Genomic DNA, 27,374 nt, shown 5'->3' with positions numbered 1-27,374 from the left:
AAATTAATCGATCTCAATAATTTCTATGCATTTAAATTAAAGGTTCACAGCTTTGCAATTCCGATCATTACTTAGGAATATAGTTACATATAAAATTATAAACTACAGATGATTTAAAGTGAATTTAGAAGTCAAAATCAAATATACGTATCAAACTATTTCACGCAATTTTGCCAGGATTTTTATACAAAAATATTGTAAGAGTACGAGTGGAAATGACAGAGCTTCTACTTTATCCATATAATCCTACTTAACATATTAATATCTGTTTCATACCATTATGAACATTATCATGTTCATGTCAAGAAAATAATAAGACATTTTAGGGTAAGTACTTACACCTTAAGTGTGTTCGTGAAATTGGATACATTTAAACCCTAATTAAGAACACGAAGCCCTTACTTGCGTGTTTTGTAATTTTTGGTCAAACTAAGAAACCATAGAGGAAAATTTTGAGAAAAACGTCTAGACCGTCTCTGGACATAAAGTGCGATGGCACTAGACAAGATAGCATTAAATTATGTAGTCTTGGTAACTACATTTTAAAAAGAAAGTATGAAGATAGATGGAGATTTTATTTTATACTAGCGGTCCGCCCCGGCTTCGCCCGTGGTACATGTTTACGTTTTCTCTACATAAGAACCATCCTCGTACTTCAAGGAATATAATAAAAAAAGAATTATTGAAATCGGTGCAGCCGTTCTCGAGTTATGCGCTTACCAACACATTTTGCGATTCATTTTTATATATAAAGACTAGCGGTCCGCCCCGGCTTCGCCCGTGGTACATGTTTACGTTTTCTCTACATAAGAACCATCCTCGTACTTCAAGGAATATAATAAAAAAAGAATTATCGAAATCGGTTCAGCCGTTCTCGAGTTATGCGCTTACCAACACATTTTGCGATTCATTTTTATATATAAGAAGACTAGCGGTCCGCCCCGGCTTCGCCCGTGGTACATAATATTTACGTTTTCTCTACATAAGAACCATCCTCGTACTTCAAGGAATATAATAAAAAAAGAATTATCGAAATCGGATCAGCCGTTCTCGAGTTATGCGCTTACCAACACATTTTGCGATTCATTTTTATATATAAGAAGATTTGCGCTTCAGTTTAGATACAAAAAGCTAACGAAATACAAATGATCAGAGATAGACTTTAGGATCGATATAAATTTTGCGCTGATGAGTGAAAATATTTCGTTCTATCTTCCTTATTACTTTTAATGCGTAAATATTTTGTTGGATGGTTTAATATTTTAGAATTTTGCTTCGGAAAACACGCGTAATTTAATATTGGTGTGTAATGGAAGCATTATATTTGTTTTAATAGAGCCTATTAAATTTTTCCGGGAAAAATAATTTATTTTCGTTTATTTAACTGCCTTGTTGCAATGAAACTCGAGTAATAATTAAACACAGTATTGTTTGTTCCGAGTTCTTAATTAAAGCGTAAAGGAAAATTCTGCTAAATATAATTTGCTCCTATTTGATTTGTCCTTACTCTCATTCCCGTTTCATGTATCGCTAATTATCGACAGTTTATTAATTTGCTAGGCTTCTTTTTCTACCCACACTATTTTTCCTTAAATACCAGTTATATTTATATATTTTAGATGTTTTCTCTGTAATAAAATACAAAATGTACGAGCATAGCTTTAATTTCAAAACAGTTAATTTGACGCCAACCCAGTAACAATGTATAAACTGTAAACCCTTTGTAATACTATAACACGGCAATATACTTTCTAACACTCAAGGCATAAGGGCTGAAATGCTAACTAGCTTCAAGAGATCTTGAACTGTATATTGAAGGGTAAAATTTGAACAAGAAATGTTCACACGACCGTCAGCATGCGTAACAGAGCGTCAAAACTCAAAGACTTACAGCGACGAGTGATTTGAAGTACTTAGCGTCATGGATGAAATAATTTCACATACATTGTTCTTTGAGTGAGTTACGATTTGATAGATACGAACACAATACGCAGTGTATCACTTGCAACTTCATTTTCACACAGATAACGAACAAAACAGAAAGTGAAGATTGAAAAATGCTCGAAAGATATGCACGTCATGTGAAATGATATGCGGAAACAATTCAAATTAATACCTACGCTTAATTTTTTTTTGCTTATTTAAAAATTTTTTTGATAAAGGATGAAAGATAGGTACTTGTAAAATTAATATAAAACGGCAGCAAAAAACACTCATCTTCTCAGTAACTTGAAATTATTTGAAGTGGGTATACTTACAAAAGTAATCATAACAAACATAAATTATCCCATTCGTCCCGGCCAAGAAAAAGACACAAACTCAATAATTAGAAGCAATTCCATTAAACTCGAAGACAAAGTGGTTTAAGTCTGCGGGAGTTTCACTGCTAGTTTATTCTCTTTTAGCCAAGTTGATTGGAGAGCATTTCCAAAGAGTTTTCTTCACAAACCTCGGTATCTTCATATTTTGTACCCGACTTTACGATATTTACCCTAGAGCATATTTACGTTTAATTGTTGCACTGCTACAATAACGTCAGAATTATTCAGAGCAAAATAAAAAGATTTAGCGTTATCCAAAGTGCACTTGAATGCAATCTGATCCTTTAGCTTTGATGTGGCTATGAATATTTATTTTATTAGCTCACAAAGAGAACCATTTGCGAGCTTTAAGTCGAGTTGCTAAACAGTTGCATAGGAGAGCGTCCCCATGGAAACCTTTGTCGCCTAATGAATAAAACAGTTTTTAAAACATACATAAGCAAGTCCGCGCGTGATCTCGCAAGATGAGGGCGGTGACATTCCTATACCTAATGTGGAACAATGTGAAATTCACGTCGAGTTATTTCGGGCTGTCTCCATTCCAGGCCTCTTTGAAACACGACGCCGGCCGCACACGAATTTTTATTTCTTGTGCACTTCGGACGTGAATCGGTTTTTAATTTGATTAAATCCCGTCCAACTGGGTAATTTATAAGCAAATTAGGGAAGTATCACGTCGTGTTTAAAGTATGTAGTATGTTAACTGAAGTGATATTGAATAAATAATATCGAAATAGCTTTATAGAAATAGCGAATACACAAAGAAAAGTTGTCGATAGGAAACTGCATTTATCACGGCGCGGCTGAGGTAAAACAAAATTAGCCATGCACCAATGAAGGCAGTTCTTACTAAGAACTATTGTCAATACCAGCATCAGTAATTGTTATCATGAATTAGTTAATGCATTGATTTAACGAAGTCACTAAATAAAAGTGCTTAGAATCACACCGTATCCAAAAGACGTTGTTACTGGATACGGTGTGATTCTATATTTGTTATTTTTCTGTCATGAGCAGGACTATCGATTGTCCTACAATAATGGCTTTTACACAGGATAGGAAAAATACGTGAAACATTCCACAATTGTTAAGACTTGTTTACCTCCCAGGTTCATTAGCCTATCGATAAGTTAATCGTCAAGTAAACTGTCGGCAATTTTGACCACAAACACGTAACGAGAGGATTACCGTTGTTCGAGTGTACTTAATTGACTTTCCGACACGGCTGATGGCGTTAATCTGTTTTTGTTTACTCGTTTTGTAATTTCATTAACGCTTGAAGCGTTTTGGGTGAGATTTCGGGGAAATTCTGATAGACAACCACAATCTCGTTTGCGGAATCCAATCGGAGGGTGCAGGTGGATCTTGTCATGTGGTTAGAGATATCGGGGAGAAGATTGGCAATTTAGGAAATACATAAGTATGTCAAGAAGGAAAATAAGTTTATACGTATTCAATTACTAGATGTCATATTATTTCTCTTAAAGGATATTTCGTCTGCAAAGAAGTCTTTTCCTCGTGCTTTAGTCCTAATGATACTAGAAATTGAATAATAGGCTTAAATGAGTAGTATAATTAATAATTGAGTTATAAACAAGGAACTATGTAACAATTTGTGGTATTTATTATTTTTAGTTCATGTGTGAAGTGCAGAAAAAGTCGAGTCTCATATTAGAACATTTTTTCCAAACATACAAGTATTCGCTTTATTTATTCTGGCGGTTCCTTTGTACGAGTGAAAACGTCAAGATGAATCTTTTTTTAGACGGAGAATTCACTTGACTGGAAACTTTGTTTATTTAGACCGACATAAATAACCAAAGTTAACTCAATTTAGTTATGTTTGAAGTTATTTTTATACATAGAGAAATAAATGTGACTTTTGACTATATGTAGTAATAATTTACATTCTTTTCTCAAACCTTTTTATTTTATGAAAGAAATCATGTAATGTATCTGTGGTATAAATACTTGGTACTTATTTGTTTTCTCAAATAAAAAAAATGATACCTACAAGATCTATTAGAGCTGCTGATATAGGATCTAGACTATGGTATAAAAAATATTGAACAAGATTTTCCACCACAGGGGAACGAACTCAAACAAAAACAAACAAATGAGGGTCATTATCCACACAACTTTTAATTTAACATCTGATCAGTAAAATAAGATCACAAAGGTACATACCCTTTGTGATCTTATTTTACTGATTTTGTATTGTGTATACTTTTGCTAAAAACTGAAAATTATAGTAAACTAAAAGGCCCAAATAACCTACTTCTCTATATATGCATGTTAGTGGAGCAAATATGGGGCAAATTGCATATTGCAGTCCGCTGCACTCGACGTCAAATGGGCATTACTTCCACGGCGCTTACTTCTAATACGTCATAGCTTGATATTTAGGTGATGAGATCGATACTCTAAATGGATAATTAGGTGAAGGTTTGGGCATTTCTGAAGGAAGTTTGATGGATTTTATGAATTACATTGATGAGGTTGTGAAATGATATGAAGATTATAGTTTGAAGAGAAAAAGATTATTGATTATAGTTTTCTTCAGTATTTTTATAATAATAGTATACTTATGCGATTCTAATAATTACAAAGACTAGTTTAATTTGAAGTTTCTTAATAACTAACAAATCTTTAATTTTTCATTCGATTTTATTCCTACTGCTAATGAAATAAGATAAATTTCAATCAGTATTAACTCATGTGGCGGCCAGCTGAGCGAGCGCATAACGGGACTACGCGCCCTTCACCCCGCGCCCCGCTCCGGCCGCACACGAGAGTTGTCCGCTACGCTTCGCGGCTCGCGAGCCTTCACTCCGCGGCGACCAGCTTTAGACGACGGATGTGCGCTCAGTTTTGCTATCCTATTGAATTTATTGTAACGTGCGAATAAACGCATCTTCGTGGATGTTTTGAGATTTTTATTTAAACGCTCCTCAAGCATCCCACATTGGTGACCCCGACTTCAAAAAACGTTTTATAATGGAAAAAGAAGACCGATCGGATTTGGAATTGAATAAAGTCGGCGTGCGGCTGCCGCCATTTTGGGCGGATGACCCTGCTTTGTGGTTCGCGCAGGTTGAAGGACAATTCTTTTTAGCTGGAATAACGTCTGATACGACGAAGTTTTACCACATTTCGTCGCAATTAGAACAAAGGTTTGCCCAGGAAGTCAAGGATATAATAAAAAATCCTCCAGCTGAGAATAAATATAATAAACTTAAAACAAAATTAATAAAACGGCTTACGGCGTCACAGGAAAGACGAATACAACAACTTTTGGCTCAAGAGGAATTAGGGGACAGAAAACCGTCACAGTTTCTTCGTCATCTACAGAATTTGGCGGGGCCAGCTGTTCCAGACGAGTTTCTCAGGACTTTATGGACAGGTCGGTTACCATTAAATATTCAAACAATAATAGCTTCACAAAAAAGTCTCAGTTTAGAAGCCATTGCCGATTTAGCAGATTCTGTTCATGATATTGTACACCCTACCCAACAAGTTTGCACTTTAAATAACAATTTGAATAATAATGAAATTTCAGAATTAAGTAAGCAATTAGAAAATTTAACAAAAGAAGTAGCTTCACTAAAAGGTAATTTCCACAGATCAAGGTCACGTACCCCATCTCGAATAAGAACTAACCGTAACAGGTCAAGATCTAAATCTAGAAATTTCGATTTTTGTTGGTATCATCATAGATTTGGCAAGCGAGCGCATAAATGCATTAAACCATGCAAATTTAATTTGTCGTCGGAAAACAACATGTGCAGCCGGAACTAGCGGCAACCGACTGCAATGTTTCGCCAGGCCGCCTTTTTGTTATTGATAAAATAAGTAAAATAAAATTTCTTGTCGATACAGGTTCTGATTTGTGTGTTTATCCACGCAGAGCGCTCAGGCAATATCGTGAGAAGACTGACTATCAGCTGTTCGCGGCCAACGGCACTGTGATACCTACATATGGCTGGGTGCAGATAAATATTAATTTAGGTTTGCGGCGTGATTTTAAATGGCGATTTGTAGTTGCAGATATTAATAAGCCGATAATTGGAGTTGATTTTCTTTCTTTTTATAATCTGTTGGTAGATTGCCGCCAGCAGCGACTTATTGATGGGTTGACGTCACTCCAGGTCACAGCGTCAATTGAGATTCCTACTGACAGCGACTATGGTTCAATTAAGGTAATTTCTGGAGATTCTATTTACCATCAGCTTTTACGCAAATATCCAGACATAACCCGCCCGGCTGGTACACATAAGGAGGTGAAACATAATACCGTTCATTATATTCGAACTACTCCAGGTCCACCCGTTTCCTCACGACCACGCAGGCTGCCACCGGATCGCCTTCAGATAGCACAAAAAGAATTTGAGGACATGCTGCAATCAGGCGTGGCACGCAGGTCAGACAGTTCTTGGTCATCTCCATTACATTTAGCTCCTAAGAAAGACAACGGCTGGAGACCCTGCGGCGACTACAGAGCTTTAAATGCAAGAACTTTGCCAGACTGCTACCCCATCAGACATATTCAGGACTTTACACATTTAATTGCTGGAAGCACTATATTTTCTAAAATCGACATGGTAAGAGCATTTAACCAAATACCAGTTTTCAAGAGCGATATACCAAAGACCGCCATTACTACACCATTCGGATTATTCGAGTTTTGTTATATGACGTTTGGCCTTCGCAACGCAGCTCAGACCTTTCAACGTTTTGTTGATGAAATGCTCAAAGGACTATCCTTTTGTTATGGGTATGTCGATGATATTTTGGTCTTTTCCGCAGATTACGATGAGCACCTGGAACACCTGGATCAATTATTTAAGAGACTTTCAGACTACGGCATGCTTATTAATTCAAGTAAATGTGAGTTTGGTTTACCTAGTATAACCTTCTTAGGTCACAAAGTTACATCAGCTGGAATTAGTCCTGTTGAAGAAAAGGTTCAAGCTGTCGTAGATTATCCAGTTCCGAAGAGTGTAAGAGAACTCCGCCGATTTCTAGGAATGTATAATTTTTATAGGCGTTTCATTCCAGATGCATCTTCTATTCAAGGTCCTCTCAGCCTGGCACTCTCAGGATCTAAAAAGAAAAATAACCAACCTATCGAGATGTCTGATGTCATGCTGGACTCCTTCAATGCCTGTAAGTCGTCTCTTGCGAGAGCAACCTTATTAGCTCATCCTAGGTCCGACTGTGATTTTGCAATTCACACAGATGCCTCTGACATCGCAGTCGGTGCTGTGCTCCAACAACGGGTAAATGATGACTGGCAACCGCTAGCGTTTTTCTCACGCAAACTTAAGCCGTCTCAGGTAAAATATAGTCCGTATGATCGAGAACTGTTAGCCATTTATGAAGCTATACGATATTTTCGACATATGCTGGAGGCCAGAAACTTTACTGTGTACACAGATCAGAAGCCGCTGACTTTCATGTTCAAAACTAATCGAGATAAATGTTCACCTCGACAATTTAGATATTTAGATTTTATTTCTCAATTTACTACAGATATCAGGTACGTGACCGGGTCTGAGAATATGGTAGCCGACGCTATGTCCAGAATAGAGGAAATCGCAGACTCTATAAATTTTGAGGAGCTTGCACGCGCTCAAAGTACAGATATTGAGCTGCAAGAACTTTTAAATAACAATTCATCTCTTAAACTAGTAAAAGTAAAATTACCAAATTCATCTCATTTCATCTACTGTGACGTGTCTATGCAAAATCCAAGACCGTTTGTTACTAAGGCCTTTCGCGAACAAGTTTTTAATAATTTACATGGTTTAAGCCATCCTGGTGCTAAGGCGAGCATTAAGTTGATTACGCAACGATTTGTTTGGCCTGGAATTAAAAAAGATTGTCGACGCTTGGCGCGAGCTTGCACAGATTGCCAGCGCAACAAAGTCATTCGTCATACAATTTCACCTTTCTCTCAATTTTCTACACCTTCTCAACGTTTTTCGCATGTCCACATGGACATTGTAGGACCATTACCTTATTCTTCTGGTTACAGATATTGTCTCACGATCATCGATAGATTCACGCGTTGGCCTGAGGCAGTTCCTTTACCAGACATACAAGCCGAGACGTGTGCCCGTGCTTTTCTCTCTGGTTGGGTGGCGAGATACGGATGTCCAGAGAAGATCACTACTGACAGAGGAAGACAGTTTGAATCTGATTTGTTTCGTAGCATTTCTTCACTGTTGGGTGCAGTTCATCGCCCTACGACGGCGTATCACCCGGCATGCAACGGCATGGTGGAGCGCTTTCATCGGCAGCTTAAGGCAGCTATCATGTGCCATAAAAATGATCAATGGTCTGAGGTACTTCCACTTGTTTTACTTGGCATTCGCAGCGCTTGGAAGGAAGACATTGAGTCATCTGCAGCTGAGCTAGTGTACGGGGAGCCACTGCGCCTTCCCGGTGAGTTTCTCGCTCCTAAAGCTCATAGTACTGATCTAACAGATTTTGCATCCCGCCTACGCAATCATTTTCATAATCTCGCACCAAAACCAGCGCACTGGCATACCAGCAAAACCTTTTTCATACCTAAGAGCTTACAAATTGCTGACTATGTTTTCCTTCGCAAAGGCCCCATTAAAAAATCATTAGAATCACCTTATTCTGGCCCGCACAAAGTGATTGAAAGAGGAGAAAAAACATTTAAAATTGACGTGGGAGGCAAGCTTTCGAATGTAACCATAGATAGGCTTAAACCTGCTTATTTGCTTACTAAATTACAGGAAGAACCACAACACGATGAGAACAGCAAATCACAACCGTTCAAGACTAGAAGTGGACGAGTGGTTCGCTTCCCCAACTACTATCGACCTTAGCTGTGGCATCGGTCTCGGCGGGGGAGTAGTGTGGCGGCCAGCTGAGCGAGCGCATAACGGGACTACGCGCCCTTCACCCCGCGCCCCGCTCCGGCCGCACACGAGAGTTGTCCGCTACGCTTCGCGGCTCGCGAGCCTTCACTCCGCGGCGACCAGCTTTAGACGACGGATGTGCGCTCAGTTTTGCTATCCTATTGAATTTATTGTAACGTGCGAATAAACGCATCTTCGTGGATGTTTTGAGATTTTTATTTAAACGCTCCTCAAGCATCCCACACTCATAACGTTTTTTTTTAACAGAAATACGTCAGAATTTATCTACCAAAAGTTCGCACTGACAACGAAAAAGTTAAATTATGTTACATTTAATAATTCCAAACTTGCACGATCAATTTAAACTACATTGACACAATTTTTATTGACAAAACCGCATCTATTTTCGGTTTTAAAGTCCATCAACCAGAAAAGCAATTTATAGCACATGTTGCGATCGCCCAGGGCGCAATCAAGCTAACGTGCGATATTGCGTGCCTCCACCGTTTTAATTTACAAGCTGCTAGTATGACAGCAAGTACTATGTATGGTTCCGTACGTTGCTTCCGGAGGTAAATCGGAATAGCGTTTTAGAATGCTTCGATAATAGGATCCTTTTTGGTATGAGTATGTGATGTGATGAGCCATTTTTCTTATATTTTCTTAGTTATGATCGTATGAGCCTTTGATACTTGTTTGAGGTAACAAAATAAGTTATAATTCAGTTTTTAATTATTAATAGACGCAATGCCATAACTGCATATAGCAATAAATATCAAAATGTGATTAAAAACGATAATAAGGAAGGAGTAATGAAATCTCTAACGTCTTTCATAATAATACACCATATCCTGTAAAATGAGTTATATTAATCCCGTGTCAACAAAAATATTATGGTCAATAAATAGTTTCGGATGCGCGCGCGCCGGTAGCGCTCGTAAATCTCGGGTTATCTAATTATTGACGTTGAAACCGGCGCGTGCGCAGGAAATAGATCGGATAGAGGGCAGTCTAAATAATAATCTACGTATTAAATAGATGTAACTTTTTGCTCTTTCTTCTCCATTAAGACGGATAATATCTGAGAGATTGAATTAAAAACGTATGAATAATTATATGTATCATTAAGTATGTAAATTATGATGTTTTCTAATTGGATCACCTTATTTGGTCAGGTAAGAATGCTTTGATTTCCTTATGATATCCATATTTCCTACAATATGCATTTATCAGGAGCTAAAATCAATTTCTATGGTTTACGGTAGATAATATATTATAATTTATAGTTACAAATAATTTTTTATAAAAAATACTGTGTAAGTATCAAAATAAATGACAAACATTAATGTACGTCATCATATTACTAAATGAGAGATATCCTTTTGTTCATTGTAATCTATCTTGCTGACAATTTATCCTAATTCGGCTTGTTAGGAAATTCCTTTATTTAGCGTAGGTCTAGCCCGGTCATGACCTAAAATAATCATAATAACGCTAGCATTAAATGAACGCTCGCAATGTGGGTCTTAATGAAGTTTTTATAGGTTAAGAACATAATAACTGTAACCTTAGACTGTTACATATAAAGCATTTTGAAGATGAAAAATGTTTTATATTAATAAGGAAATCTGCTTTCGAATCTTTCAACGTTACTATATTAACCAAATATATTAAAAAAGACGTGTGGCACTCGGGGACTGCCGCGCCGCGGTAAAGCTATTGCATAGCATGCCTTCAACTTTCAAGCCACACCTTCGCCGTGCCAGTCGGAGTGAGGTTTTTTCGTTACGGAATTTCTCGATTCGGTCCCCGCGCTCAAGGCTCGCGATAGAAGCTATGCAATAGCTTAAAAAACTTTAAATCATCATATTCTTAAACGATTGGGAAAACGTTTTTGTATTCATTAGGTTGTAATTCACCGTTCCCTTCAACGCGCGGTCCGACACGCACCTGACCGTTCCCGTTTAATTAACTGCTTCCTCTGAACTGTATCTGCATCACTAATCACTACCCTCTGTACGAGAAAGCTAGTCTCATTATTACGAATGCTTAGCTTCTGTTTTATCCATACCACACGAACGCCCCTTTTCTGTCATTGTTTCTATCAAATCGTTCGAAGCAAAATGCATTCTACAGTATTATTTTTTTACTATGCCTATTCTTCACAAATCGTTAAAGTTATGGATGTTAAAAGAAAAAATAAATAAAATAGAAGTCCCCATACAAACTGTCACAGCTGATGATCCTTCGATTCATGCCTGTCAAGTTTTCTACTCAACTTAATTTACTATCATAAAAACGTATCCGTTCCGGATCAATACATCCTTTACAAAAAGAACTTGAGCCAATGAACGTAATGAACGAATGAAAACAATTGACGGATTAACCCCGCAAATTGAATGAAGTGTGACCCTTGACATGTGTGCGTTGAGTGGTAGACGTGGTTGTAGTTTAGCACTTCTTTACTCCTTACTGTTATGGTGCATTTACACGTGCGAATAGCGAGGCGAATAACGAACACGCAACGTAAAGCTATTCGCCATGCGATTCGCGCCTTGGAAATAGCCATAGAGAAGAATAATGTGTAACAGTTGCATATTAATGCTTAAAAGGATGTCTCAATGACTGATATAATTGTAAACATATTTGTTACTGAATAAATATTTTTGATTTTTTATTTTTTTGCATCAAAAGTCGTCTACAAATGGTTCGTCGTGTGACGAGGCGAATGTGTAAATACATCTTATCTTTAGATTCTAACTCATACATCTCCAGGTGAAGTTCAATGACAAAGTTGCAGTATGTTAAGCCATTCGAAACCAGGCAATTCCAGATAAATACGATTGTGACTGGGCAACTTGCAATCGTTCGTACTCTTTTGATCCCGTGAGACTTTTGTTTATTTTGAATTTCTACAAATGTAATTCTTCAGTAATGTTCGACAGACATTCTGTTTAGAAATCGTTCGACATACCTTTTCTTTAGAAAAATCTAGTTTAATACAGACGTTAGTTGGTCGTTTGTACTTTAGTAAAAATAATGAAATAAGTGACAGAACATAAATTATAAAGTGGTTATTGTATTCATAGATACATTAAGATATACGAAGCTTTACTTCTAAAAATATGAATGACTATAAGTAATTACGAATAAAATAAATCTGCATTAGTCGGATATGAGTCGGATGCACTTCGCATCTGTTTCATTGATCGATGTTTCTTTTAAGAGCTAAGTCTATATCTGATATAATATTGTATGTAAATGTGTTATTAATTATTATGCTAGTAATGTAAGAACAAAGTAATTTAAATGTGGATTAAATTAAATCCAAATGCTATGTTTACTTTATTTAATTAATAACGCAAAAATAAGTAGTAAACAGTGATTGTAGAGATTCATAATATGCGGCATCGCTCTTAATTAACAAAGTATATATTTTTAATACATAGATGTTACATGTAGGTACTACATAGATATACATAGCTAGCACACATATTCCGTTGTTATGAAGAGTAAATAGTAAAACTATAAAACCAAAGGTCACATCACACATATTCATTTAATCCAACAAATCAATTAAGAACCATTGTACGTACGATAGAGGTTAACTCTGGTTAACTGCATCTCACATAATATGGATATGAAAGGCACACTACACCCTTTACTAAACTCTATAAACCGTGTAATACTAAACTGCGATATCAAGAACGAATAAGATAGTGGATTAATTCTCAAGTTCACGTCTGAACAGACGCTGTAAATAAATGTATTACTACGAACCATGTTTCAGTAGTGAAACCAGTATAGATAGATTTCTTATATTTGTATTGCAACGCTTACGTAACACAGATCAAAATCTTGTAAATATAAGCAGACTCGTCTTTACTTGCCCATTCAAAAATGTACTTTATACGAGCATTTTAGGAAGGAATAAATTCTTTTAATCTCAGAGATCCTTGCGCAAATTAGCTAAGAGAATTTTGCAGATGTCTATAACAGATAAGAATTTCATTATTTATTTTTAGTTAATTATGAAAACTTATACGTTCTAAAATCTAAAATAGTTGTACAGAATACAGATAGATGTTTGCAGAGCGAAAGTTACCCTTAATGTTATGTACTGATTTAAACGGCTTCTTACAGTCTCATAGGACATATAAAACTATGGAAGAGACATATATCCTGTCCTAGACCAGTACACAAAGCCTAGATTAAATGGCCGTAGACATTGCGCTTTGAAATTCATTGTGGTTTTAAATGAAAACATGTTCTTGTCTTGCGTCTGTCTTGGAAATATATTTTAATGTCCAGAGATTTGCAGGCTGTGTTTTAAATGAAAAATGTTTTCCTACTTAACGTTACATTTTGGTTTAAGATGTTGGGTATGTTTATTAGTAAGATTTTTTAAATATGACGTTTTATATTAATCCATCTGCGAACAATTAATTACTTAGATAACAAAATAATCGACTTATACAAAGAATTAAAATAAAACAATATAAAGTGTAAAATGCCCATGTCCTATAATAGACTCATTCGAATTCACGACCACAAGCGTATAATTAAAAAGAATGTTACCAATAATTACTACCATATACGACAAGATATACAATTAAAGAACACGTAACATCTTTGTGAACGTTTAAAAACATCTAATTGAAAGATATCTACTCCAGATATAAGCCATTAAGGAAGATTATCAACAATTATAGATACAATTACATACAGCCGCTGGCATTTATGATCCTTATCTGATAAAACTGACAGTTTTATTGGTAATAAATCCACACTCTTCATAATACCCATGTGGGAAAAGGAAAGATATTAATCCCTTCGATATGGATAACTTAATTATTCAATATTAAAGGTAAGAGAAAAGATGCAAATCGTAGTAAATTAAATGGTAAAACGGTTCGTTTGAAGTATTTTAATAAATAAGTGATAATTTTACATAATAGGTACCTATTCGTGTGAAAAATACATCAGCATAAGTAAGAAAGAACTAAATAACGATGTAAAAGTACCTATGACTTCAGTATTAAGACAATCCAAAAGGCTGGTCTTAAATGCATGTATTAGGCAACCTTTTGACCGCTTATGATTCCCTGGTACTTAACTCATTGAAAATCTTAGACATCCATTCAAAACGCTTGCTTGAAAACTAATAATTTCATATGAATAACCTACACATATTTAAATATGAAGGTGCTTTTCAAAGTTGAGATCTGTCTCAGCAGGTATGAATGAGAGTTAAGATTGAAAAAGTTTTAATTGCGTGGTGATTACAGAAATGTTTGGTAAATCTTTGAACGTCTTCAGTTAATGCTAGATGTGAAATACTTGAACAAATAATATGATAAATATTGCTTGTTCATAAATAAAGTTTAAATACGCAAAACACTAGAATTTGAAAGGATACAGTCTATTTAATTAAGTCTATTTAAAAATTTAGTTGGAAGATTTGTATGAAGAACCAAGGTAGTAGAGAAATTGTTCTTCTATTACAATTTACAAAATTAACTTGTATTTTAATGGTAAGGTGCGAAGAAATATTCCCCTCAAGTATATGGGTGGGCCCTTCTTTTATAGGGAACGTTTATCATTGACGTTAATGTAGAGTGATATTTCTTTCATCCATACATGGATTCTCACTTAATGTATAATGAATGATATACAAAGAAGAATGGTGCAAATAAAGGCTAAGTAAAAACATAATTCATACCTTGTGCACATTATTTCTTTCCATTTAAATATTTGCACACCCAAACAATGGGTAGAATGTATTAGCGGTATAATATTGTGATAACAACACCTTATATTCTTGCAAATAAATATAATTTAAATTTGGACATATATTTTTATGTAAAGAATAGAATATCTTATCGACTTAGCTCAGAAATGCTTATACATATTATTCTTGGCCAACGTAGCGATTGGTCGAGTTTCAATATCATCAGATTACATATATTTAAACTAAAAAATAAAGTCCACTACATACTTCAAATTGCAATAACGATTTAATGTATCTAGAATTTTCGTTCTAATTAGAAATGCATTTTTATCAGTCAAATCAGAGGTCTTTTTGCTTGCGTATTCAGATTTCAGTTTGCTGCATTGGCAAGAATTTACGCAAAATAGATCTTCAATTTTCCAGTTAAAAAGCTTTTAAAGTTATTTCCGATGCGCCTCCGTTTGCTTTGAACTGGGTCAGAGCTTGGTTTCGTTTAGGGTTGTCACCTGTCAGGTATATCATACTTGAATAATATGTACCATATCTTAGAATTCTATAAATATATATGATAATATAACAGATAAACATAATAAACATATGCATATACTCTTCGTTGAATTATTAAAGCTGGGCTTTCTCGACACTCGACACCTTTTGTGTTAACTTCTTTTGTACGCTTATTCTCGAGAGATAAACTGAAGAGAATTCTTCCATTTTCTTTCTTATAGTTTAAAGCAAGTTAAGAATAGTTTCAAACTTTCATTGTGAACTTGTGTGGCTTGTAAAAATAAATTTATAAATGTTCACAGAACTTACGTACGGCGAAAGAAATAAGTTCAAATTAGGCGTCATGGTCCCACTTTTTCTATGCTTTAAAATTTTTGTAATATTAAAATATCATCATATCTCTGAAATGTGATTAATAAATATATTTTTTTTGTCAATCACACATTCACAAAAAAAATATATTTATTATACAGGGACATTCCGCATCTGCCAGCCCTAGACTGACATCCCCATGACCCGGTGACCTGCGGCGCATTCAGTGACACGGACAATAGGTATTTAATAAAATTTCACACAATGCACTCGTTAAATATTATATCTCGTTTACGCAATAATCCAAATGAGGTTTATTATCTTTGATATCGGATAGTAAATCGCGTCCGATATTACTTAATGGTAACTTTTACTTATATTTCCGTATTGATAAGTGAAACGAATTGTCGTACAATTACGTTTCATTCAAAATAAAAGACAACATATTATTGTCGTAAAGACAAAGTTATATCACAGATGACATAACGTAAAACGAATAATGAATAATTTTGTAATTGAGAGCTATTCGCAAAAAAATATTAATACATTTGTATCTAACTATAAAGTCTATGTGTGAACATATTATATACTTTTACTGTCCTATTAATATTATACACATACAGGCTTTGTTCTTTCATGCAAAATAACGTTAAGGGCTGAAGCTATTTGAAGTAGAAAAAAGCTTATTTATAGATACTTTGTAGGATAATAAACAAACGATAATGAAAATTCAGTAAACATATTGATTTACTTACAGCTTCTTATTACTATAAAATCAACACCAGCACAAAAACTAGTCATGACTAATGTAATGTTAGGAACTACATATATACATATATAAGAAAACTAGCGGTCCGCCCCGGCTTCGCCCGTGGTACATATGAAAAATAGATGTTGGCCGATTCTCAGACTTACCTGATATGCACAGAAAATTTCATGAGAATCGATCCACCCGTTTCGGAGGAGTATGCAGACTAACATTGTGACACGAGAATTTTATATATAAGATAAAATATAAAACAAACTTATACTACATTAAAAATTAGTAGCGGCAATACAAATGAGCTTCATTAAGAGCTCCAAAACATCTGAATGATATCACGTGTTCATTGTATAAGCCAGGGGTAATCATAAGAGTGATCATTGAACAACTTTTGTCAAATCAATTAACCCAGTTAATTGAATGTGGGAAAAGCGTTAAATGCAATGTTTTTTGAAGTAAAACTTCTTTAGGCGCGACTAGGGAGTAACTCAGATTTTTTTTCTGACGGAAGTAACGCTTACTATAGTCTGTGTAGTTTCCGCCATTTAAAAATAATAATTCTGATTGGTTGTAAGTATATGTCATATACTACACGCTTCTTGACTTATACGCCAGCTAGTGGCAAATATCATAATCAATTAGGATTATTTATTTTCAAATTTTCAAACGGATCAATTGTGAATAGCAAAGTGAATGAAAAATTCAACAGTTTTAAAAACATTATTTTAAATTGCAAAATTTTTTGAAAATCTCTAAATATACTTGTTTATTTATTACTTTTAAAATAAGTAAATTAAAAATAAAAATAAACATGTTGCGGATTATAATCAATCTATTTTAAATATTGCTGAAGACAAAGTAGTATCCATAGCAACAGATATGTATATAGGTTGTCATTCAGTTGAACAAGAAGCATATGTACGCCAACAATTTCATAAAATGTCAGTTATTGATACAGGAGGATCGCCTTATGAAATCATATTAGTTCTTAACAAATTTTACATTATTACAACCAATATTGATGTATCTGATGGCTTAGCCAACGGTTGTGTTGGAAAGTTAGTGTATATTGAACGTGATGACAGTGATAACATCATACGCTTATGGCTTGAGTTTCCTGGTAAGATAGGAGAGAAAATTAGGAAAAAAGCTGCCCATCATATTCAAACTCTAAACATTAGTAGAACAGCAGTCCCAATTTTACGAAGATCGTCATCTGTACCAATGAATAGAAATAAGACAATATTTGCAAAGAGAAATCACTTTCCATTAGTATCTGCTTGTGCGCTTACAATACATAAGTCTCAAGGTGGTACTTTTGATCAAATCGTTTATGAATACAATAAAAGTCACAGTCAGCAGCTGTTATATGTAGCATTATCACGAGTAACTGATATAAATGGATTGTTCATTGTCTCAAACACCGATGACAACAAATTTTATCATGGAAGAAAGCGTCCAGGGGGAATAGTTGATTTACAGTGTGAATTTGAAAAACTTTCAAATTCTCGCCTAATAACACAACAGGAAGAATTATATAACCTTGTAAATGAGAGTAACATTACACTATTTTCCTTCAACTGCCAAAGTTTACGTGCTCATGTTTCTGATCTGAATGATAAAGTATTAAAAAGGTCCACATTGCTGTTATTTTCCGAAACTTGGATGAAAAATGACGAACAAATTCTTATTGAAAATTTTTATTGCGTTACCCAATACAAACGACCCAACTCAACTGCTGGTGGAGTAGCTGTATATCATTCATCTACAGATACACTGAACAATGTAACACCAATTCAAAATATTTCACCAACTATATTATCACAAATTTCTGATGAGGTTTCACAAATTGGTGACATCGCCTTGGTTCGATGTGTTAATACGAATGACCAACCTGTGATTATCGTTGTTATTTATATTTCTACAAATACTAGCCTGACAAATATCATAAAATTTATTCATCAGCAATTACTTCACTTCACAATTGAAGGTTCTCGACTTTTAAATAGTAATTATCATGAATTACCGATGATTCTAACTGGAGATTTTAATGTTAATTTTCGCTCTCAGGAATCTCAGCCGTTAATTGATTTTTTAGAAGAAAAATTTGATTTATCTATGAATACTTCTCGACTTCATTCAACAACGCGTTTCGGTACAACGATAGATGCTGTATTTTCAAGAAAAGTAGCAAATTTAGAGAGTAAAATTTATGTTTCACATTATAGTAACCACAAACCTATAATTTCGTACGTAAGAAATTATGATGACATTCAATTACCTGCTTCGAATGAATAATATTAATATAACATTTAAATAATCTTTGTAAAGCACATGAATAATAAATATAATTAAATTATAATATAATATTTATTTATTTAAGTTAATATTTTATCATTTCAGTGATATATGTCGTCAACGCCAAAGAAGTTTTACTTCAATCGCGCGTAAAGGTTACACGCACACACTTTTTTTTTATCGTTCTTATTAATTAAATTTCGTATACAACAGATTACTATCAGAGTAAGGAACTATATAAGATTTGGTGTACAGATAGCAATCGAATAAAATGTAAACAAGTATTGAATGCAAGTAAAATTTTTATTATTTCTTAACTTTCACTTTAACTTTAACTTATTTTGTATAATTTTTGTCAAAATCCAATCCAATACCGTCCATATGTTCAACAGCCTTATATATTGTATAACATTGCAATTGTACTTATAATATGGAGTTGTTTACATAAAACGTGCAGGGTGTGTTTGCTATGGGGCCCATTCATTTCACCTGCTTCGCTGTTTAGTATTCCACACATGCTTGTAAAGACGTTCAGATTGCCTACACTACACTGACACATTTTTACTAAGGTAGTAGAACCCTTCTGTGCCGCTAAGGCGCTACACATCGCATCCTACTAATATTAAAAACGCGAAAATTTGTCAGGATGGATGGATGGATGTTTGTTATTCATTCACGTAAAAACTACTGAGCCGATTACAGTTAAATTTGGTATGTAGGTAGCTGAAGACCTAGAATAAGGCTATTGAAAACGCGGGTGAAGCCGCGGGCGGAAATCTAGTTGTACCTTAAAAGTGTGTCAGTAACTACAAATAAGATTTTTTATGACAGAGCAAGCAAAGAAGCAGGTGGGCTACCTGATGTTAAGTGGTCACTACTGCCCATAAACACATTACTAGTGTAAGTTGTAACTTGTAGCAGATACTTTGCATTTAAGTGACACTTTGAAATAATATCTCTATATCATATACGCTTTCTTGAAGGTACCGAGCTTCAAGTATTCATGTCATCTGATAACAACAAGCCTTCAGGCATCAGCTGTGTAAGTACAACCGTTACCGAACCTTCTAGAACATTAATATGCTAATATGTATATACATATGTGCATGTTTATGGAAACAATGTTCACGTGATTATCACGTTTTTACGATGGAAGATATCTTGATAAATGCAGAGATAGGATCACTCAGGGAAAAATACATGATCTCTTTTGATCATAAGCAATATCTAATTTGGCTATGATTTCTCGTTATCAACGGGAAATTGTATTGGCATTTGGCTTTTTTTTCTACCAATGATTTAAAAAATAATACTGTTCTAGTATTGCCATTGTTATCCTCATAAAGTAATACACAGGAACTGCAGTTGCTAAGTGAGTATTAAATTCAATGCTTTAAACAATATTAGATATCCAAGGTAAGGCTGAAATTCTACACACTTGCCGTCATGTTGTGTGATTAAAGCCGACAATGTTTGCTGGGATATAATATTATTTGATATTTATATCACTGAGTTATTTTATGTGTTGTGTAAAAAATGCATTTGCTTTTCACAAGACTGCGACTTAACATATAAATTGTTTTGTTTTTTGCTGATGAATTTTTCAGTGTTTAATACATTGAGTTACTATGTACTGTACGTAGTACACAGTAACTCAATGGTTTAATATTATGGACTCAATATTAGCACAATTACTATTGTATTATACTGGTTGTATCTGTATATTGTGATATTAGTAAGTATGTTATTCGTGATATATATGCACTAACACACATAATTAAACATAATTTACATAAATATACCTACATTCGGCAATTATATTTTTTGTATACCAAAACGGTTCGCGAACCCCTATGTTATTTATTTCTCCAGCGTAAGAAACACGAATATTAATTTAACTATTTGGGTTATCGTGTTGGTCTTTCTTCCGGTGATTAAAGCATTAGACATCTAATTATAATCTATACTAATATTATAAAGCTGAAGAGTTTGTTTGTTTGAACGCGCTAATCTCGGGAACTACTTATCCGATTTGAAAAATTCTTTCGGTGTTAGATAGCCCATTCATCGAGGAAGATTATAGGCTATATATCATCACGCTACGACCAACAGGAGTGGAGCCACGGGGGTGAAACCGCGCGGAGCAGCTAGTGAATAATACTTGGCTAAAAAATTATGCAATCTGATATAGCTTTATATAGAGAGTATACGTAAATGAATTATTAAATGTAAGTATTGCAATGTATTTTATATTCAATTAGTATCCAATTATTATATGCAATACTTATCATTGTTTATGTATTAATAAAACAAACAATAACAGGAGATTGAGGAAGGAAAACTTTTTTGTTGTGGAATGTCCCAGAATATCCTTTATCATTTGTAGGAATTTTAAAGCAAGGCTTGTAAATAGTTTAATTTAGTAAATTTTTGCAATTACATCAATTCAAAAATAAACATCCAAATACATAAAGTAGGAAAATCGTTAAAGTTCGCCTACTTCTTACATAGTATGAAAATTTATTCTTAGTTTAGAAAAATAAACTTGCACAGTATTTAATAAGATAGGATCTTCGTTAACTAATGAAGAATAATGGTAATACATACAATTTACAGGTCTAGAATATTCGACGAAAGACAATATCTCACCCGGGCACATTATTTATGGTAGAGCATATAATGTTACTCTACGGACTGTAGGTAAAAATTAAAAAAGTACGCTTTGACTAGAAAACTGCTCAGTTTTCCAGCGAATTTTTTCATTATCAAATTCACACACAAAATTCGCACCTTCCTTAACTTTTAGTATGCATCCGAATTATGTATACCTTGAAGGTATTCAAAGTAAAGACCACTCGAGTATCCAGGTCGTGCAAGGTACATCGGCGATCAAAAGAAGCGTTACAATGTATAAGTTATAGGTTAAGTATTGGTTAAGTACATCGTATTAATTACGTTACGCTTCAATGGGTGCATTTCTTCTACACGCTAAAAGCGGATGCAATATTCATATAATTTACGATCGTAAAGTATTAAGCGTACATTAGAGTATGTAAGAAGGCATGAAATGTGTATAAATAAGAATTATTTTACATTATAATCTTACTACAATTGAATAAATAAGAACTTACTACTAGTAAACGAAATAAACTTTGCAATATGCATAATGCACATGCATGAAAAGAAAATGTCGCAAAAATTCTGAATAACGAGTCGTTTATTCCCCCCTATCATAACACAAATTAAAAAGCACATAAACGTTTTTTTTTATAAGATTTTTTTTTACAGAATTTAAAATGTACGAAAGTTATTTCTATACTTCACTCTTCATTTGTTTTACGCACATAACCCTTCACTGCCGTAGGTCGGTCTACCAGACCTAGCATGTAACATGTAACAGGCGGTATTAAAACCCGTGGATAAAAGCAAAAAGCAACGCAACGACAAACTGGGACGCGTATCTGCGCTCAGGACACTCCTTTGGTAGTTTCAGGGTTAGTGACCCCGCAATGCTCTAGCTTCGTGTTTCGTTTTTACCAGAGTTAAAAGCGGTAATTTCCGCGGATGCACGTAAAACTTCATGTTTCGTGTACTTGAAACACGTTTAATGTTAAAACAGAAGTAAATAGAATGTGCTACAGGCAAGCATATCAAATTCGGTGGTATATCTATACGAAGGAAAGAAATAATATCAAATTTTAAGAAGTACAAGAACATGGCATTTAATATCAAAATTTAATTACATACAATTTCTTTGGCGATTTGCAAGTTTACATAATTCATTCGATACAACTGAAACTGTTGTTAAATAATCCATAAAGTTTATGTTTTTACACATACGATTAATGATGGTGAGATAGAAAAAAAACATTGTTTTTATTATCAAACACAAGTAAAAGAAAATAGACAATGAAAATTAAATTAAAATTAATACTTCTTAAAGCAAATGAATGAATGCCGAATTCGGTCTTTCTTTATAATAACAAAACTTGCGATTGATTTGTGAACAGATTATAAATTAATCATGTCATTAATGTCAATAAATTGAAACAAACGTTTTACTACCATCAACAATAATGCAGTAAGGTACAGATAATAAATGATTGCTTAATTAATACCGAAATAAAACGATGAGTTTTGTATCAGACACTGATAGCAGGGTTATTGAACTTGCGCGTCACAGTATAGGAAAAGCTTTCAGTATGTTTAATGGATGCTACAGATTCATTATGGCGCCCGTTTTTTAATTATAGCTGCAATTGAATTTACTGGCAATAATAGTTCTTTTATATCGGGCAATTGGAATTATGGCGTTATAAATGGATGGAGGGACAACTAAATTATGTTTGTCAAAACAATTGTTTGATTTTTTTTATTGGCGATAATTTTTATCGCAGCTTACTTGATTAAAGTGAAAAATCTATTTTGTTTATGGTGCATTTTTTACGAGGTAGTGTAGAAAATTTTTCAAAATAATTAGGTAGGTAAGTACTTAATTATGAAGGTATCTTTAAATTTTTCAAATATTTTATTTGTGATTTTAAAATATTATTTAATAAAATACAGTAATTGTGTGAAGAATATAGCATTTAATTATAATATAAACTAACATGTACGAAGTAAGCTTATTTCCTTTCGTTCCAAATTAAAAATCAAAGTTTCATTCGCATAAACTCATGATTGTTAGTAAGTGCGAAACGGGCGAATTAAAAATGTAACTAGCTGGGAAAATTTAAAAAAATATTTCCCTGTAAATTTTCATCTGTAGGCTACGATGGCCGGTGTTCAAGCTCCGCTGAGTTTTTATTTCAGAAAAAATACAGAAACCGGGGTGAAGGAACTCTAATTTACTTATTTGGCTTCACTGCAAGCAAATTGTAATTTCACAGCCGATAAAAATTGTGTTAAATGCAATAATACTACGTTGACATTAAAGTGTTCATATATTAAATTTACAGAAAACACCGTCAACTTTAATGAAACCGAAAACTTTAATGATGAACGTAATCAAAAGTGCCTGGTACTGCAAATTGCAATTACCTATATTCAACTAACGATCGGATATATTTAGCGCCACCATAAAGAGAACAATATACAGGCACAGTGACTCAAATCAATCCGACGGATATGAATCTATACATACATATGCATAGGGATATACGATAAGGCGGTACACACATACATTTCCGTAGACGAAGCCTCCCAGAATGACAATCAGTGTATTGTCTATTGTGTGTACCTTACTTTACTTCTAGGGCGTGTTCGGGTAAAGGGAACAATTATAGGAACTGTGCTGTGAAATGTGTGACATACCTGGTTGTTGGTGCTCGATGTATTATGGAATTGTCATCTTGATTTATATCTGCAATGGAAAATAATTGTATTAAAATATATGCCTATACGTTACACACATACAAAATTATATGATAATCATCTAGCGCATATTGGAGATGAAGATACTCGACTGGTTAGCTTAAAAACCTTAATTAGAAGTTGAACAGGTATAAATTACTAAGTGTCAAAAACTCTACAATCGCTGCACATGCTGAGATAGAAATATATGTACAGCAATACATAAAATCAAAAATGTGATTAGTAACCTCTTTCATACAATGTGAACTTCTTTATTTCTCAAATTCTGTCGGAATGACCATTGCTTGAACTGTACTTATTACTTACAATTATGTGTGTAGAGCCATCGTAAAGATTATGCTCAAATAACAGTTTATACAAAACAACACCATCATTATATGCCAATTTATTTAAATCTAAAAAGTCGTACACCAAGCGAATCGACACGTAACAAAAGTCGCTTAAATACGGTTAAAAGTCAGTATTTAGATTGCGGCAGAAATAACAATGAACTCTTGCCATTAAATATTCGTTAGACAGCTATTAGTTGGATGGAGTCAACTCATTTGGGTAGACCGGAACATAACGTACCAAGTACCAACGTATATACTAACTACGTATAACTATATAGATGTGGATGTTTTGGGCTTTTGAGCTTCGCAACGTGCTTTGAATATAGCTGCTAATATTATGCAAGTGATTTTAGTTTTTAGGTTTTATGGGGTGTGTCCGTGTGTGATCTGAGGAACTGAACAATATAATCAAGACACAACAAAATTTTTATATTTGAGTGAATTATTGTTTTATAGGATGTGATCAGAGAACCGCTATCGCTAACTATAAACAAATTGTAAGGTAAAAAATAAATTTGAAATTAAAAACATATTTCAGGAGGGATTTATTTCATATTTTTTTGGCAAATAACAAATGATTTGAAAATGTAATCAAATTTTATAAAATAACACAAAATTTTTTCTTTGGTCCTCGTCGGCATTCACTCGGGTTATCCACATTCCACAACACATCAGCGTTTTGATAACCATGTAAGTTTCCGTTGAGGTTAGTGAGCCTTAAAACATTTAATATTTATTACTGATAACTAATATTATAAAAAGGAAAGGTTTGTATGTATGTATGTATGGTATTCACGCATAAACTACTGGACCGATTTTGATGAAATTTGGCACAGACAATCTTTAGACCCTGAGAAAGAACATAGGCTACCTTTTATTGCGAAATATGTACCACGGGCGAAGCCGGGCGGACCGCTAGTTACTGATAATATCGAAAGAAAGAAAATATAGTTTGTGGTGATATTAAAAAATAATGTTAGATAAGTCATAAAATAATAAAATATGTATTCTCATTTAAGCCTTACATTTTTATCGGATCCATTCTTCAAAGTAATAAAAAAGTAAAGCTTAGAGAAGCTCAAATAATTTAACACATTAAAAAGAAAGTCTTTAACCCTTTTAAAAGATAATAAAAATACTTCCTGAATGTGTCATGACCCTTTAGATTTAATTAGGGATGTCATTATTACAATGAATTGTTTCCTTAGTTATAGGTGGTTATAGTTAGGTTTTATAGGTCTGTATGTAAATGGGGAATGGGGATGGAGCGAAAGGCTTCTGTATTCAATTACATTGCATGTATTGTGTTACAATTGATATAAATACGGTTTTAGCACAGTTTAATTGGCATGATTCCAATAAAATTTCACTTACATTATGTTTTTTGATATTACCATATAGGAGGTGATATTAGTGTCATACGTAAGATACAGTATGAATTATGCTAATCATTCTTAATTTAAGCAAATTTTTGTAACAATTTTGATGAATTAATTAGTCACACTACTACACACACAGTTAACTAAATAGTATTAGCATTACGTAGTTTTTATGTGAACCATTGTTTGTCATGTCATTGATAGAATATTACCAAACATTTAGGTACTTGATATTATATTTTCTTTCAAACAATCTCGTTCAAATACAATTACGATGAATGATTGATGCCCTCAGTGAAAGCATAATCTATAATTACCGTCATTAGTGAAGCATTGTATTCAAATTGTTATGGGTTAAGTGTTGCCTCTTGTATTAGCTTTTGTTATCAATCTTATAATGAAGGGATTTGTCGATGGTTCAGTATTTAAATATTTATTAAATTAAACAAAGAGACTGTCCAGTAACCATGTATCTATTCGTTGAAATTGTCCAATGATTGTTTTACACGCGAATTGACATCAAAAACCACAATATTTCTTTTTGGGAAGTATCTACTTACAAGATTGAATAATTTTAAAGCTTACTACATATACATAAAATACAAATTAGCATACCATAACTTTACTGGTGCAAGCGCAAATACTAAAGATTGCTGTCATTGATCTCTTTGCTTTCCAAAGAGACATATAATCAGTATTCAGAGCAGTCGCATACCGAGAAAAATAATATGTTTAGCGGATGGAAATCGCATTTATCTATTACGAAGGTTCTACGGTTAATGTTTATTTCTTTAGAGAAAAGATTGATGCAGTCGTAAATATGGCTTTGATGTATGAAGTGAGCGTAGATAAGTATTCGGAGAGCATAAAATATATTATATGCAGGGACAGGTGCAAAGAGATTACATATATTATATAAAAAACAATAATAACTATCCTACTTTTAGTAGGAACTAATATTATAAATGCGAAAGTTTGTGAGGATGGATGTGTATGTGTATGTTTGTTACTCTATCACAAATACTACTGAACCGATAACAATGCAATTTAGCACACATATAGAGGGTAATTTGGATTAACATATAGGATAGGTTTTATCCCGGAAATCCCACGGGAACGGGAACTATAAGGGTTTTTCTTTGAAAACGCGGGCGAAGCCGCGTTCGGAAAGCTAGTAGTATTTAAAAGATTTGGAAAACTTATTTGTTTTACTTATTTAATACAGTAAATAATACCAGTTCCTGTTTTACTATAATAAATGTCGTGTCTCATAAGAAATTCTAATAATACATACTTCAGTACCGAGCGAAACAACTCTTTTTATGTAATGTCTATGTTTTTCCGAAAACACATAATAGCAATCGCGTGCATGAATTTCCCCAGGAATCATAACAAGACAGAAATATGAGTAAAAAACATTCATATAATTTTATAGTATCATGAGCTAGTATTTCAATTGCTCTGT

At 33.9% G+C, this 27,374-nt stretch overlaps 1 protein-coding gene across 1 annotated transcript in view; it reads right to left on the bottom strand.

Annotated features, from left to right (window-relative positions):
* Myo81F (unconventional myosin 81F) overlaps positions 1-27,374 on the bottom strand; it is an 89,335-nt gene that overhangs the window by 38,736 nt on the left and 23,225 nt on the right. Inside the window, exon 2 of the mRNA XM_090112108.1 lies at positions 24,139-24,187. The gene's annotated coding sequence lies outside the window, so the exon portion shown is untranslated. The remainder of the gene's footprint in view (positions 1-24,138; positions 24,188-27,374) is intronic.

This window comes from Colias eurytheme, chromosome 18 (assembly GCF_061535395.1).
Source record: "Colias eurytheme isolate Ceu_HAF_F1 chromosome 18, ilColEury1 Martin Lab GWU primary, whole genome shotgun sequence".
NCBI lineage: Eukaryota > Metazoa > Arthropoda > Insecta > Lepidoptera > Pieridae > Colias > Colias eurytheme.
Note: the sequence above shows the minus strand (reverse complement) of the source record. Positions and strands in the feature narration are given on the sequence as shown.